Below are 11408 nucleotides of genomic sequence, written 5' to 3'. Positions count from 1 at the left end.
GGCATAGTTTCTTTGGGCACTGTCTAGAGTTTTACTAGCGTAGTGAATGACATTCAACTTCTTGTCAACTCTTTGTCCTAGAACAGCACCAACAGCATAATCACTCGCGTCACACATGATTTCAAAGGGCAAGTTCCAGTCAGGTGGTTGAACAATAGGTGCGGTTATCAAAGCCTTCTTTAGTATTTTGAAAGCTTCCTCACAATCCTCATCAAAAACAAAAGGAACATCCTTCTGCAAGAGGTTGGTAAGAGGCCTAGAAATCTTAGAGAAGTCTTTAATGATCCTTCTATGGAAAACAACATGACCTAGGAAACTTTGTATACCTCTGATATCTTTGGGGCAAGGCATTTTCTCAATTGCATCAACCTTAGCCTTATCAACTTCAATGCCTCTTTCAGAGATTTTGTGTCCTAAGACGATACCTTCATTAACCATAAAGTGGCACTTCTCCCAATTCAGGACGAGGTTGGTTTCTTCGCATCTCTGTAGGACTCGATGAAGGTTGCTGAGGCAATCATCAAAGGAAGACCCGTAAACGGAGAAGTCATCCATGAAAACCTCGACGATCTTTTCACAAAGGTCAGAGAATATAGCCATAATACATCTTTGGAAGGTGGCAGGTGTGTTACATAAGCCAAAAGGCGTACGTCTATAGGCAAAGGTACCGAAGGGGCAGGTGAAAGTGGTTTTCTCTTGATTAGATTGTGCAACGGGTATCTGCGAGAAACCTGAATAACCGTCTAGAAAGCAGAAGTGTGTGTGCTTTGATAGCCTTTCTAGCATTTGGTCGATGAACGGCAAAGGATAATGATCTTTCCTGGTTGCCTTGTTCAGTTTCCAGAAGTCTATCACCATTCGATAGCCGTTAATAATCCTTTGTGGGATTAGTTCATCCTTATCATTAGGAACAACGGTGATACCTCCCTTCTTAGGTACGCAATGTACTGGACTTACCCAATCACTATGAGCAACATGATAAATGATTCCTGCTTCCAGGAGCTTTAATATTTCTTTTCTAACGACCTCTTTCATCTTAGGATTTAATCTCCTTTGATGATCAGCAACTGGTTTAGAGTCAGGATCGGTATTAATCTTGTGTCGACATAGAGTAGGACTAATACCCTTAAGATCATCAAGAGTATATCCAATAGCAGCGCGGTGCTTCCTACGAGTTTTTAGTAACTTCTTCTCTTCGCGCTCTGAGAGGAGAGCACTAATAATGACAGGATTTATCTCCTTCTCATCAAGATAGGCATACTTAAGAGTATACGGCAACTGTTTAAGCTCGAACACAGGATCACCCTTTGGTGGGGGAGGATCCCCAAGCAGTTCAACAGGCAGATTATTCTTGAGAATAGGATATTGTTCTAAGACAATTCTATCTATCTCGTCTCTCTCCTCCATATGCATATCATTTTCATGCTCAAGCAGATATTGCTCTAAAGGATTCGTAGGAGGTACGACAATAGAGGCAAGAGCAATGATTTCATCCCTACCAGACGACTCTCTTTCATGGGGTTGTCTTCCAAACTTGGAGAAGTTAAATTCATGAGACACACCCTCGAAACTTACTGTGGCGGTCTGCTTAATGCAATCAATGTGAGCATTGACAGTGTTGAGAAAGGGTCTACCAAATATGATGGGACAAAAGCTATCTTGTGCAGTACCAAGGACGAGGAAATCAGTAGGATAAGTCGTCTTACCACACAGGACTTCTACGTCTCTCAGAATTCCCAGAGGGCATATAATGTCTCTATTAGCTAGCGTAATACTGACATCAATGGGTTCTAACTCAGCAGGTGCCATCTCATCTTTGATTTCATCATATAGAGAACTGGGTATTGCACTAACACTAGCTCCCATATCACATAAACCATGGTAACAGTGATCTCCTATCTTAACAGAAACAACGGGCAAGCCAATTACAGGTCCGTGCTTGTCTTTCGCGTGAGGTTTACCAATTCAGAGTCCTCACAAAATTTGATAACATGCCCATCTATGTCTTCGGCTAAGAGATCTTTGATAATAGCAACACTAGGTTCAACTCTAATCTCCTCAGGGGGTGCAAGTGGTCTAATGTAACCCCTACGTATCACAGTTGGAGCTTTAGAATAATCCTTTATCCTAGCAGGGTATGGTGGTTTCTCAGTGTAAGCACAAGGAACAACAGGATCACTAAAAGCTATGATTTTCTCCTCAACTAGATTGGTTTTGTCTATGTTGCTTTCGACAGGAGGATGATATTTAAACCACTTCTCTTTGGGAAGATCAACATGAGCAACAAAAGATTCACATAGAGAAGCTACTATCTCAGAGTCAAGTCCATACTTAGCGCTAAAATCTCTAGAAGTGTTTGTCTCAACAAAAGATTTAACGCAATCAAACTGGAAATTCATACCTAACTCCTTACCTTCCTCTCGCTCCCAATCATCAGAGTTGCGTTTGATTCTCTCCAATAAATTCCACTTTTGATCAATATCCTTCTTCATAAAAGAACCGGCACAAGAAGTGTCAAGCATGGTACGATCTTCATGAGAAAGCCGAGCATAAAAGTTTTGAGTGATGATTTCTCTCGAGAGCTCATGATTGGGGCATGAATATATCATTGATTTAAGCCACCCCCAAGCTTGAGCTATGCTTTCCCAGTCATGAGGCCAAAAGTTATAAATAAAGTTCCGATCACGATGTACTAAATGCATAGGATAGAACTTTTGATGAAATTCCAATTTCAACCGATTATAGCCCCATGATCCAGCATCATCACATAGCCTATACCATGTCAAAGCCTTATCCTTCAAAGATAAAGGAAATACTTTCTTATTTACCTCATCCTCGGGCAAACCTGCAAGCTTAACTAAACCACAAACTTCATCTATATAGATTAGATGAAAGTCTGGATGTGAAGATCCATCTCGTGTAAAAGGATTAGCCAGTAGTTTCTCAAGCATAACCAAAGGAATTTCATAAAAGATATTTTCAGTAGGTAACTCAGGTTGAGGATCAACTCCTCGTGCTTCCGTTCGTGGTGAAGATACCCCGAACAAACTCCTCAAAGGAAGAGTTTCCATAGTGACAAGTGACAATAAATTTCATCACACTATATAAATGTTTCCTTACCAATTTCCACTTACCAAAGGCGCTTCACTCCCCGGCAACGGCGCTAGAAAAGAGTCTTGATGACCCACAAGTATAGAGTATCAATCGTAGTCCTTTCGATAAGTAAGAGTGTCGAACCCAACGAGGAGCAGAAGGCTCTGATAAACGGATTTCAGCAAGGTAATAACTGCAAGCACTCAAAGTAGCGGTAACAAGTGATTGTGTAGCGAGGTGAAACGTAGCGAGCAACAAGTAACAAGTAAAAAGTAGTAGCAATGGTGCAGGAAGTGGCCCAATCCCTTTCGTAGCAAGGGACAAGCCTGAACAAAGTCTTATAGGAGGAAAAACGCTCCCGAGGACACACGGGAATTTCTGTCATGCTAGTTTCATCATGTTCATATGATACGCGTTCGTTACTTTGATAGTTTGATATGTGGGTGGACCGGCGCTTGGGTACTTCCCTTACTTGGACAAGCATCCCACTTATGATTAACCTCTCTCGCAAGCATCCGCAACTACAAAAGAAGAATTAAGACAAAGTCTAACCATAGCATTAAACTAGTGGATCCAAATCAGCCCCTCACGAAGCAACGCATAGACTGGGTTTAAGCTTCTGTCACTCCAGCAACCCATCATCTACTTACTACTTCCCAATGCATTCCTCTAGGCCCAAATATGGTGAAGTGTTATGTAGTCGACGTTCACATAACACCACTAGAGGAAAAAGAACATACAACATATCAAAATACCGAACGAATATCAAATTCACATGACTATTATCAGAATGACTTATCCCATGTCCTCAGGAACAAAAGTAATTACTCACAAGACATAATCATAATCATGACCAGAGGTGTAATGAATACCATCCAGGATCTGAACATAAACTCTTCCACCAAGTAATCCAACTAGCATCAATTACAAAGAGTAATCAACACTACTAGCAACCTTACAAGTACCAATCAGAGTCGTGAGACGGAGATTGATTACAAGAGATGAACTACGGATTGGAGAGGAGATGGTGCTGATGAAGATGTTGATGACGATGCCTCCCCCCGACGAGAGGAGTGTTGGTGATGACGATGGCGACGATTTCCCCCTCCGCGAGGGAAGTTTCCCCGGCAGGATCGTCCTACCGGAGCTCTAGGTTGGATCTGCTCAAGTTCTGCCTCGTGGTGGCGGAGAAACCACGAAAAAGCTCCCGGTTGATTTTTTCCAGACCAGGACGCTTCATATAGCAAATGAGGGGGGCTAGTGGGCCTTCAGGCAGCCCACAAGCCAGCCCTGCGCCACCAGGGGGGGTGGTGGCGGTGGGCAAGCTTGGGGAGCCCTGGTGGCCCCCCTCCGGTAGTTTTTTCGCCCAGTATATTTAATATATTCCAGAAAAAATCCACGTAAATTTTTAGGGCATTTGGAGATGTGCAGAATAGAGGACTAGGATTTGTTCCTTTTCTAGTCCAGAATTCCAGCTGCCTGAATTCTCCCTCTTCAAATAAACCTTGCAAAATAAGAGAGAAAAGGAATAAATATGGTACCACAAGTAATATAACCGCCCAAAAAGCAATAAATATCAACATGAAAGCATGATGCAAAATGGACGTATCAGCCACCCCCCCAGGCCGCACCATGGGGGCTTGTGGGCAGCCCACTGGCCCACTGGCCCCCCTCTTTTGCTATATGGAGGGTTTCGTCCAGGAATAATCAGAAGGGAGCTTTTTCGTGGTTTCGCCGCCGCCACGAGGCGGAACTTGAGCAGAACCAATCTAGAGCTCCGGCAGGACGATCCTGCCGGGGAAACTTCCCTCCCAGAGTGGGAAATCGTCGCCATCGTCATCACCAACACTCCTCTCATCGAAGGGGACTCATCTCCATCAACATCCTCATCAGCACCATCTCATCTCCAAACCCTAGTTCATTTGTTGTAACCAATCTCCGTCTCGCCACTCCGATTGGTACTTGTAAGGTTGCTAGTAGTGTTGATTACTCTCTGTAGTTGATGCTAGTTGGATTATTTGGTGGAGGAGATTATGTTCAGATCCTTGATGCTACTCATTACCTCTCCGGTCATGAATATGATTATCCGTTGTGAGTAGTTACTTTTGTTCCTGGGGACATGGGATAAGTCATGCTAATAGTAGTCATGTGAATTTGGTATTCGTTTGGTAATTTGATATGTTGTATGTTGTTTTTCATCTAGTGGTGTTATGTGAACGTCGACTAAATAACACTTCACCATTATTTGGGCCTAGAGGTAGGCATTGGGAAGTAGTAAGTAGATGATGGGTTGCTAGAGTGACAGAAGCTTAAACCCTAGTTTATGCGTTGCTTCGTAAGGGGCTGATTTGGATCCACTAGTTTAATGCTATGGTTAGACTTTGTCTTAATTCTTCTTTCGTAGTTGCGGATGCTTGCGAGAGGGGTTAATCATAAGTGGGATGCTTGTCCAAGTAAGGGCATTACCTAAGCGCCGGTCCACCCACATATCAAACTATCAAAGTAACGAACGCGAATCATATAAACATGATGAAACTAGCATGACAGAAATTCCCGTGTGTCCTCGGGAGCGTTTTTCCTCCTATAAGACTTTGTCCAGGCTTGTCCCTTGCTACAAAAGGGATTGGGCCGCTTTGCTGCACCGTTGCTACTTTTTTTACTTGTTGCTTGCTACGAATCATCTCACCACACAATCACTTGTTACCGAAAATTTCAGTGCGTGCAGATTTTTCCTTGCTGAAAACCACTTGTCAGATCCTTCTGCTCCTCGTTGGGTTCGACACTCTTACTTATCGAAAGGACTACGATTGATCCCCTATACTTGTGGGTCATCAAACACCTGGCGAAACGACCACATATCCAGCGAACCCGTCAGATAACAGATTTGCACAGACTAGCGGCGAACCCAGGCACGAATAGAGGGGGGTGGAGTAGTACGGGGAAGACCGAGAAGGCGGTGGAGGAGTCGTCTGGGATGCGGAGGCAGTCGGGTTTGACGAGGCAAGTTGCTTTGGAACTTTTTACCTGCTGTTTCTTATTGTGTTTCAATGCTTGTTCCCTATTTTTTGCAGTAATTTTCTGTCTTTGGAGCTCATTGGAGGTCAAGATCTTGTCGATGTTACTTTGGAGATATCTTGTCATGTATGAACAACATGACCATGTTAGTAAAAGCTCTAGCTCAAGCATCAGCACCAACACTCAGGAAAGCGAGGAGGAAATGTCCGTGACTATAGGTAGCGTCCACGCTCAAGCAAGGAACGACAGCGGACATAGTCTTGGGAGGCACCTCTTGCATTTGGGATGCGTCTCGGTAATCAAGAGCCAATCAACATCTATTACTTTTTATCTTTTAACGCTATTTCATATTTGATTCCTTGGGCTTTGCCCCTAGCTGAGTCCTGATTACTCTAATGAGGTGTGTCTGAAGTTTGAACTGAGCATAATTTGTCGGTGTAGTGGTCAATAGTAGCTAACATGCATTATACTTTTGAAGTAAAACCACGACACATATTTTTGATCGGAGGGAGTAATTCTGAATTGCGCATTGTGAAATGAAAACGAGTCTTTTGCAATCTTTTATGACAAAATTACTAACACCTTGTTTTGCGGCAACAACGTCCTCGAGTTAATGGAGAGATTCCTAATGTTGATAATGCAACCTTGGATCATGAAAGATTGTTGGAAAGGTAAAGATCAGATCTTCTCTTCCCTCCACTTGAATGTCGATATCATTTTGTAGGATTAATCTTGTAGCGTATATGTGCTGTTGCGCCTTCTTCTGAAGTTCCATCTTTTGCATGCAAATTTCATTTAGCATTACCTTTTATTCGACAGGTTGGGGACTTATGGTTTGGCCGAGTTTCAGATAGAGGGAGATGGAAATTGTGAGATTTGTTTGCATATTTGCCCAAAAAAAGTATTGCAGGAGGCTTTAACACAAATTACTGTTCCGATAACATGTTAATTAACCTATAGATGAATTCAATATGTTCCCAAAAAAATTAACCCCACCAATGACCTATTGTTCCAGTTTCGAGCTTTGCCACACCAGATTTTCGCAATCCTGAATATCACAAACAAGTGAGCAAGGCAGTCATGAAGCAGGTAGCCTGTTTGTCTCAGCCCATGGAGATTCTATAGTAATCTAAATAAAAGCACTGATCACGTTGCAGACTCGATAATATAATTTCATTGACATGCAACTATGTTGAAGCATGTCTCTGCTTTTTAGCTAAAGGAATTCAGAAAACCGTATGAAGGCTATGTACCGATGAAATATAATGTTTACTTGAAGAAAATGAAAAGGTAGCACAGATTATGCTGCTTAAATGATCATGTTCACAGTTGACAGAGACGTTGTACTAGGTTTTGAGTATATTCATAGCTTCATACATATGCCCTGCAGATCCGCGGAATGGGGGATCATCTGACCCTTCAAACGGCTGCGGACCAGGTAAGATGCAACTTCTAGACACTGTATGAGGGGCCATCGCCGCCGCTTCCCTAGCAGTTGGCTCAATTTATGGCTAATTTGTGCTTTGGTGTGCAGTATTAGAGGGAGCTGAGTGACTTCCTGGCGACTCCTATCTAGAGAGCTTTGTGTGTGAGTTCACTAGCAGCTTGAAATCATTTACTCCTAGATTAACTTAATTGGTTACCTTATGTTTTGTATATTTGGAAATGTCTAAAGGCGTGTTGTTTCATATAATTGTGTGCTATGCTGCCTATGCCTTTCCCGATAGCCTTAGTATGATCATCATTTTCTCATTTATATCCTTCATCTTAAATTGAAAAATATGAATCATTCTATGTTCCATTGCAACACACGGGCCCTTGTGCTAGTAGTAGAAAAAGGCCCATTTGTCCCGATTCCAGAGGCCCATTAGCCCCGGTTCTTGAACCGGGACTAAAGGTTTGGGCCTTTAGTCCTGACCCTTTAGTCCCGGTTGGCTTATGAACCGGGCCCAAAGGAGCTCCACGTGGCCGCTGCGGGGAGCCCACGCAGGAGGAACTTTAGTCCCGGTTGGTCACACCAAATGGCATCCACGCATCAGCATCTGGCTGGAGTTGGGTCTTATTTTGAATGGGGGGTTTTGGAGGGTTAATTTAGTGGTTTCATATTGTGTTAGCTAGCAAATAGAGAGAAGTGGCCTCTCTTTCTCCGTGCTTGGTCGACGCTAGCTACTATGCATATAGAAAGAACTTGACGCTAGCTAATAAGAAAATGAAGGAAACCATTTAGAAGCCCTAACATATATATACAATATAACATCTTTTACAATCCCTAACATCACCTAATTAAGATCCAATCACAAATCCACATGGTATTCTCTATCTTTAGGTATGACGTGGTCAAGAAAAAGCCGGCCAATTCCTCTTGAATTGCTCGTATGCGATCATATGGTAGGAGTTTATCCCGCATCTCGCATATCTAATTTAAAGAAGGGGGTCAATACATGCATATATATGAATGAAACTCAACACAATTGATTGTAATATATAAAATAAAATTGTGAATATTATTGATGTACTTAAAATTGTTTGTTAGAGAAGCCTCGCTCAGAGGTCAAGTGGCGAATGAACTCGCATACATAGTATGCACATAAAACAGTCCCTTCTTCGTGGTACATGCACTTTACGAGAATAGAGTTCAAACAAACTGATAAGCAAGCATGGTAATGATATATTGATGAAAATTTGAATCAATTAGAGATGCACGGAACTAGCTAGTACTACTTACTCTGGGGTGCGTAAATTGCAACTCTTTGTTTAGACCGGGAACCTTATAGAAGCCCCGCTCAGAGATCGAGTGGCGAATGAACTCGCATACATAGTATCCACATAAAACAATCCCTTCTTTCTGGTACATATACTTTACGAGAATAGAGTTCAATCAAACTGATAAGCAAGCATGGTAATGATATATTTGAATCAATTAGAGATGCGCGGAAATAGCTAGTACTACTTACGTTGGGGTGCGTAAATCACATCTCTTTGTTTAGAACGGGAACCTTATTGGCAAACTTCTTTTAAACCCAGCCAGGCAAAGAAAATGATTACTTGATATCAGCCCATGAACGAAAGTTGCATGCCGATATGGTCCCGGTATTGATTGCACTTACTTCTTCAGCATTGCAGTCATGTCGGCATAATGCTCTTCGGCTTTATGTCTCGAGTCTAAGACAGTTACTAATGCCCTGCCAACGTCAATGGATAGCAGAATAAATTGGTATTCGCGCACGCATATATAACTCATGAATTACATACTTAACTTTGAGTAAGAGAAACCGAATATACAGAGAAGACAACAACACTCACTTGAAGTTATAAGGAAAGATTATTTCCCTTTTGTTTTGATGTATAAGGAACGAGTTTAGCAAGTTCTCCTCGATCTCTTTGATTGAGTTTCGTACCATCAATTCATTTACGGCATCTGGGCTAATGAACCCAACGTCGACGATTCCTGTTTTTTTAATTCGGCGATCTTCAATCTGCATAATATATATAGTGAGGATAATTATATATACATGCAATGACCGAGCTGAGCTAGAGACTTACAGACAGGAGGGAGTCATTATTTGTTTGTCAAGGGCCAGTTGATTGTATAACTGAAATAACTCCTCAAATTGAATAGGAATCATGGGAAGTCCAATGAATTCGTTCTCTCGTTTCACTGCCACATACATAGCATATTTCTCACACTCCCTGGAGGTTTTCATGTACCACTCATGCAATTTTTGCATCATCGTTCTTAGATGAGGATGACCAGGTTTGACGAGAGGCTTCCCGCGCACGTATTTATATTGTTCTTTTGTTACCTCATCCCCCAAGTAATCACCAGGATTGGTACCAGGCACCATCCCCAGATGATTAGCAACGACGATATCGCTAGACACCTTGAGCTAGGGGTACAATTGCTTCTCCTGTTGGTCGAGCAGGGGAATCGTTTTCCCACTTATCCTTGCATCATTGGAAGTAGTTCCCGACCACCGTGCTTGTGCTTATGTCTTTTTAAGAATGGAGTCATAGTTGGAATCTCGAGGAGGTGGTGGTGGTCGCTTCAGTTGATTGATAGTGCGCTCCACTTTCACCGGATCTAGCTTCTCCTTCTGAGGTGGAGTTTTTTTTTTGCAAAATGGGCCCTCAATTCGGCACGACATATGTCCTCATTTTCCTGCTTGGTCCTCTCATATGGTAACTTTTCCAGAGGCTTGGGAGATGGACCGTATTTCCCGCCTCTTCTTGTACTGCTAGCCGCCGGAGAGGAGGCGTATCTCTTCCGCTTGAGAGAAGGAGGCGGACTGCTCTAACGCGCCGGAGGAGCCGGAGTGGCGGCGTTTGTCTTCCGACGTTGCCGACGAGGCAAAGGAGGAGGCGGACTGCTGTGACGCGCCGGAGTAGGCAAAGGAGAGGCGAAGTGCCCTCATGCATTGGAGGAGCCAAAGAAGAAGGCGGAGTGCCCTGATCACTCGCCGAAGGAGGAGGAGGAGGAGGGGGAGGAGGCAGAGTGTCCCGATCACTCGCCGGAGGAGGAGGACGACGAGGCGTCCAGTTTGGAAGCTTGATGAACTCCTTCTTCAATAGACATGTACTCCTTAGAGCACGAACCAGTTGATTCTCCCCTTCACCTATAGGGTGGTGAAGCTCGAGCTCCTCAAATCCCTCCATTACTTGATCCACCATTACAACAGCATAGCCATGTCGAATCGGAAGGCAGTGAAAAGTTCCGTTGGTTGAGGAGGTGCAACAGAGCCGACAACCGCCTTGAAAGTGAGGTTCCGACATTTCATCATAAGCTTGCAATGTTGAGCCTCCGTGATAGTATCCACGGGGTAGCTAGGAGCCGTGAAGTCATGATGAACGGGCTCCGTGGAGGCCACACTACTTCTCCGCTGAGATGGCGGGGTAGCTTCTGGGGTAGCTTCGTGTCGCTGAGATGGTTGGCCGGCATCTTGATACGTCTCCGTCGTATCTACTTTCCCAAACTCTTTTGCCCTTGTTTTGGACTCTAATTTGCATGATTTGAATGGAACTAACCCGGACTAATGCTGTTTTTAGCAGAATTGCCATGGTGTTGTTTTTGCGCACAAATAAAAGTTCTCGGAATGACCTGGAAATTTACGAGGATTTTTTGTGGAATATATAAAAAATACTGGTGCAAGAATCAACCGGAGAAGTGGAGCATGGAGCCCACAAGCCCACCAGGCGCGGCCCCCCTGGCCACGCCTAGCAGGCTTGTGGGGCCCACGGAGCTCCACCACCTCCAATTCCAGCTCTATTCAGTCCCTTCCGTCCGGAAAAAAATCAAGAAGGAG

General features: G+C 43.5%; 1 pseudogene; it reads left to right on the top strand.

Moving 5' to 3' along the window:
- The first annotated feature begins 6232 nt into the window (after positions 1-6232).
- LOC123408305 lies at positions 6233-7684 on the top strand (annotated as a pseudogene).
- Positions 7685-11408: the final 3724 nt, after the last annotated feature.

Source organism: Hordeum vulgare, chromosome 7H, assembly GCF_904849725.1.
Source record: "Hordeum vulgare subsp. vulgare chromosome 7H, MorexV3_pseudomolecules_assembly, whole genome shotgun sequence".
Classification (NCBI taxonomy): domain Eukaryota; kingdom Viridiplantae; phylum Streptophyta; class Magnoliopsida; order Poales; family Poaceae; genus Hordeum; species Hordeum vulgare.
Note: the sequence above shows the minus strand (reverse complement) of the source record. Positions and strands in the feature narration are given on the sequence as shown.